This window comes from Ahaetulla prasina, chromosome 2 (genome assembly GCF_028640845.1).
Source record: "Ahaetulla prasina isolate Xishuangbanna chromosome 2, ASM2864084v1, whole genome shotgun sequence".
NCBI classification, from domain to species: Eukaryota; Metazoa; Chordata; class Lepidosauria; order Squamata; family Colubridae; genus Ahaetulla; species Ahaetulla prasina.
In genome coordinates, this window is record NC_080540.1 from 138,026,881 (window position 1) to 138,032,880 (window position 6,000).

The following is a 6,000-nucleotide window of genomic DNA, read 5'->3' on the forward strand; positions in this document are numbered from 1 at the left end:
TTTCTGTGAAGAGATTGGGACACATTAAAAATGAAATTCTGATGCCCCGCTCAAAAGAAAATGCATACACATACACTGAGAGTATACACACGCATATATATATTATAACAGTTCAGTATTACAATTCTGCTTTCTTGCCACAATTCTTATAGAATCACTCAATCCAGATGGGATTTTCATTTCCAAAACTTTTGAGAGCTGAAGCAGCCACAGCCAAGCAAGGTGCCGCCATCTTGACCAAAATGACACTGCACAGACGGAAGGTGACAGCAGTGTTGGGAAAAATGTCCCTTTGGAGAAGTGTTTGTCTATGTATCAGTATTCTTTCTATTTCTATAATCCATAGAAACCCAATATTTTGTGGTAATCCTATGCACTGTGCTTTTTGGAAAAAGGTTTCTGTTGTCAACAGTGCAGGGAAAAATATTAATTTTTAAAATTTGTTCTGGGGGAATTTGATGGTACTTAGTGCCTTAAGTCTGATGAAAGCAGAATGTACCTATATGACCCCTTACTTTCTACTCCAGTGTAAATTGTCATGCAACCAAGTTTTAGCAAAACAATCTAAGGGCAGAGAAAATGGGATATGCCACTGCATATAGCTTCTGGGACCAGAGTTGCCCACTGTGATTTTAATCCCACCAGGCTGAAAATCCACCCATCCATGTTCTGCTTAAATCTCTTAAAACTCCCACAGAGTCTTTCCCTCAAGCCACCTTGGCATCCCAGAGTTTTTCTTGGTTTCTTTTTATTTCTGTAGCGTTAGCTTGTGTTCTCTGTGCTTTGTCTCTTGTGTTGTTGAAACATTGCAGTGACTTCATACAAAGTAGCCAGCTCACACTTTTCCTTTTTGTCCACTGAAACATAAATGGTGTTTCCAGGGAAAGTCTACCAGCCCAAAGACATTGTGCAAGGCATTCCTTCTCTTCTCCTCTTTTTTTCCCAAGAGTGCTGGTAGTAAGAAAAAAGATAAACAAAGCCATATTAAAAAAGAAAAGAAAGGTTACAAGTGGGATATGACATGATCTGGATTTTCAGGAATTCTAGAGGGCGGTGCTGCAGTTGCTTTGCAAATCTCAGTGGCAAGAAAGAGAGCCCAATTTTCCCTCATCAATTATTTAAAAAAACAAAATCCCCAGCTCTTCATAGTCCTACAGTTTTATTATTATTATTATTGGTTTTTGCACATTCAAATCAGTGTTTACTTCTGGCAATTGCCTGGACTAATTCCTGCAACCTTCTTGGCAAGTTTTTAGAAAGTTTGTAAGCTTTGGAAGCCATATTAACACCGGGAGCTTCCACGCTGCCACCTTCTTGCACTTGGGAAAGTAGGAGGGGGGATTTAGTAGAGGGATTATAGTTAGACATAATAGCATTCTTCTTTTCGGTCAAGATCATGGGGTTCCTGCATCTGGAGAAGTAATGGTTGAAGTGGTGGCTCAAGTTGGGACAGATGGTGATTGGGCCATGTGATGGACTGAAGGGTGCAGGGGCTGGATTTGGGATTATGATTTTCTGGGGAAAAACCCAGAATTCTCACATTCAGGTTTTCCCTGATGTGCCAGTATGCCTACTCTAATAAATGGGAACTTTGAGAAGATGCCTGTCTCGGAGTTTTTAATTGGAGTTGGGGTTTTCTGGAACGCTGACATAGTTTTCCATTGCCTTTTTCCTAGGGCTGAGAGTGAGTGAGTGGCCCAACATCACCTAGTGGGCTTTGTGCTTGAGGCAGGACTAGAACTAGTCTTCCAGTTTCTGGCCTGGTGCCGTAAACACTATGCCAAACTTTTTCTTCCTCTTTATTACCCACCATATGGCATTTTATAAAACAGAAAATATTTTTCTGCTCTGAGAAGAGGACTCCTTAAAATCTGACCAGGAATAGTGGGAAGAAAAGAGAAAAGAAAAAGTAGAGGTACACAGGAAAACAGAATATGTTTATTTCAGAATGAGAGAGAGACAGTTATAGTAAAGCAGTGGAGATGGTGGGGTTATGTAAAAAAAAAGAAAATTTGAAAGAACCATTTAAAATATATTAAAAGGTAACATTATATAGATGTTCTGTAGGCAATTTCAGGCACAAGTGACAGTAAGACGCATGACCTCAGGTGAAGTAGTAGAAGACTTGCATAGAAATGAGAGCAACTGACGTGGAAGAAGGGACGTCCACATGAAAAATGCTCAGGCAGTGGGAGCAGAAAGATAAGGGAAAACAAGAATGCAGACAAGAACCAGGTGTCAAAAAGAAATCCGTGTTACCTCTGTTACCTAGATTTGTGCTTTTATAATCTGCTTCATGATTTGAAGACAACCGTTTTGGTTATGTGATTCTCCCCCTCCCCACACCTTAAGATCTCCTACTGGCTGAATGAAATTGGGGTTATGTATTTTTGCCTCAGAGGAAGCCTGGCACCATTTCCTGAAAGAAACAACCTCAGCTGAAATAGATAAATCTAGAACATCTATAGGTTTCTCCAAAGCTTAGTCAAGCATTTTGTTTTTTTCACTTTGACTTTTATGACTGTTATATTCCAAACATTCAGAACTAGTGGGATGATGCCTCATCACCCTCTTTCAGCCTCCATTGAACATGCAGAAAACCTGAAGCTTTCTAAGACTCCCATTGCTGGGAAGGATACTGAATCCATGATCTATAAAGGAAGGACATTTACATGCAGGTGAATATGGATGACCTTCAGGAACTTTGCCATTTGTCTCTCTCTTTATCAATGAAAAGGGGAAGCTTAACCAGAATTGTCAGCTATATATATCTTGAGGGAAGAGGTTTAAAACTAGCATGGGGGAGGGGAACTATGGCACCTTTACGACCTGTGGACTTCAACTCCCAGAATTCCTGAGCAAGGTAGCTATCTGGTCATTTGGGGTTATTTAAAAGAGTGCAGCTTTTTTTGATGACTTTTGCTGGCCTTCTATTAGATCAAGTGCCTTGAATGGCATTTCATCTTGTCAGACCTGTGGCTAAATTATTAGTTTGTTGCATTCTCTCGTCCTCCTCCTCCAATAATAAGTACCTCCTCATGGTACTTATTTTTCTGGATTCTGTAACTGAAGTACCATCTCTCAAGTACATCTTCTCTAAAATGGCCTATTTGACTTCCAGTCAAGGTCTCCTTTCCGCTACTGAAACAACTTGTCAGTTCAACAAATTTTCTAGAGCCCTAATCTGCCCATCACCTAATTTCTGACAAAAACTCACAATTCATACCATGTTTTTGGCAGGCCCTGTTTCAACTATTGGATGTGACGTTCTGCCTGTGCTCAGATGGAGAAAGCAAAAACACAAATGTTACCTTATAGTATTTGTTTTGTGTTGACAGAGGGCAGTCAACTATTTTAGGTGGCTTCATCCTACTGCACAAGGAAGATTTTTATCTAGTACGGTGATGAATAACTGGGAAACTTCTGTCAAGTTCAAGGCAAGGAACCTGACACCTCCGAATGGTACTGCCAAATTTTTAATGTGACAGAATGGAGAAATAGTTAATTTCATGATTAAAATTCATGATTGGAAAACAGCTATATTAACTGTGTTTAATATATTTAGTTACTGTACATGAAAATTTAAATCAAATTTACATTTTGTTTGGTCTACTGCTTTTGTTGTACAGCTATCCGCATGCCACTCAAAGGTAAAGTGCAACTTTGGATCTGGAAAAAATTAAACCTCTGTGCTATGATATAGACAAGAATTTCACCCAGTATGTTTTCTTTTCCTATTCTACAAAGCAGAAATGTGCAGACATCAAGCACAAATAGAACTGAAGCCCATTAAATCCAGAGGACACCAAGTTGACTGAGTCTCATTGCTATCTGACTTCAGGCCTGGTTTTGATCTGAAACAGCTTTGGCCCCATTTAGGGATTTATTTTAATGCTAAATGTTATGAACAATGTATCAAGCATGACCTGTTTCATTTTTACTTCTGGAATGGCTCTGTAGATTGGCCGTGATAGCTCAGGCTGTTAGAAGCCTGTTATTAAGAACACAGTAGCCTGCAATTACTGCAGGTTCGAGCCCGGCCCAAGGTTGACTCAGCCTTCCATCCTTTATAAGGTAGGTAAAATGAGGACCCAGATTGTTGGGGGGGCAATAAGTTGACTTTGTAAAAATATACAAATAGAATGAGACTATTGCCTTATACACTGTAAGCCGCCCTGAGTCTTCGGAGAAGGGCGGGGTATAAATGTAAATAAATAAATAAAATAAATAAATAAATAAAGATTGGAAGATAAAGGTAACGTTTTGCATTGTCACCATTCCTCACTTCAGGATTACTTCCAAAAAGATTATTTTGTATGAAACCAATGAGTCAGAACAGGAAATTTGAGATGAAACAATAATTATAAAATTATATTCATATTTACACTCATATACACACGCATGACCACAGTTGAACCCAAAATTTATGTTGCCAAGTGAGAAATTTGTTGTGTGAATTTTGCCCCACTTTATGACTTTCCTTGCCACATTTGTTAAGTGAATCACTGCAGTTGTTAAATTTGTAACGTAGTTGTTATGTGAATCTGGCTTCCCCATTGACTTTGCTTGTCAGAAGGTCCCAAAAGGGGATCACATGACCTCGGGACACTGTGACTGTCATAAATATGAACCACCTGCCAAGCATCTGAACGTAAATCACATGACCATGGGGATGCTGTGATGGTCATAAGTATGAAAAACGGTCATAGGTCACTTTTTCCAGTGCTGTTGTAACTTTAGTCACTAAGTGAACTGTTGTAAGTCAAGTATTACCTGCAGTTGTTTAAAACCTGGATGAAGAGTAATTTGAATGAAAAGCAATAAAATTAAATTGCCTGGAGATATGGAAATAGAGTGGACTGTTGAGTCCAGGAAGGACTGCTACCTCTGGGCAGAGCAGTAGGGTAAGCCCATCACTTGGAAGTATTCCTTCCTGATTGATGGGAGGTTAACACTGTTGCTGAAGTATTGCCATGCCTCCTTCCAGTTGCAGTTGTTTACAGTAAACATGCTCTGTTATGGTACTGCACAAGTGCTGCTATTGAAGAAAGTTTGGAAACTAGCTCGTACACAATTTGATGATTTTGGCTGCTGGCTTATAGTGAAAGATCTCGTGGCAATGATCCCTAAAGTAAAGACCATATTAGCAGGCAGTGACTGGATTCACATTTCATGTTGAGCCATCAAGCAGTTGATATTCAACTTTGGTTTAGGAGGTTGTACAAAGCTAACCACTGCAATTTATAAACCGGTTTAACATTTAATGTGTGTGTAAATCCAGCCAATCTTGGTTTATTTCAGGGCTGTCAAACCCCTGGTGCGTGGGCCAGATACTTCACGTGCTGGCCACACCCACACCCGGTTTAGTGAATAGGGAAAGAGTCCCAATACGTCATGTGACCTGCCGTGACGACGTGAGTTTGACACCTCTGGTTTATTTAGTAAACTATGACTATGCAAATCATGACACAATTCTTTTGTGTGAATCTAATCTGCTTGTCACTGAATCTTATCCACACTGTTAGCTTTGATATATATAAAAAGTTAAGACCGAATATTATTCTGCTCATGCATTGAAATCTCCTGGGAGTCACTTTTGCTGATAAGGTAATCAAACAGAACTTCTGGACTCATATGGCACCCTCTGAATAATGGCATGCCTGCTGTGGGATCTGCAATATATTTCTCCTGGAGATTAGATTGTATCTGCATCAGATAGCTTTTACCATTAGGTGAAGGTGAAGTTTTTCTGTCAGTCCCTTGATTAAGAATTGGCCCTTTTGCATTAATATAAAACATGATTTTGAATTTTATTGGTGTTTAAAATATTGTATATACTATGATTGTCCTGGGATTTCGTGCTAAAGGGAGAGTTCTAAGAAATGATTCAAATAAATATATAATTTATTTAGGTCCAGTAGTTTTTTCCCCCTCAGTTGTCAGACAGGAAAACAATGCTAACCAATCATTAAATGGTTCTTGCATCCTCTTAGCAACTCT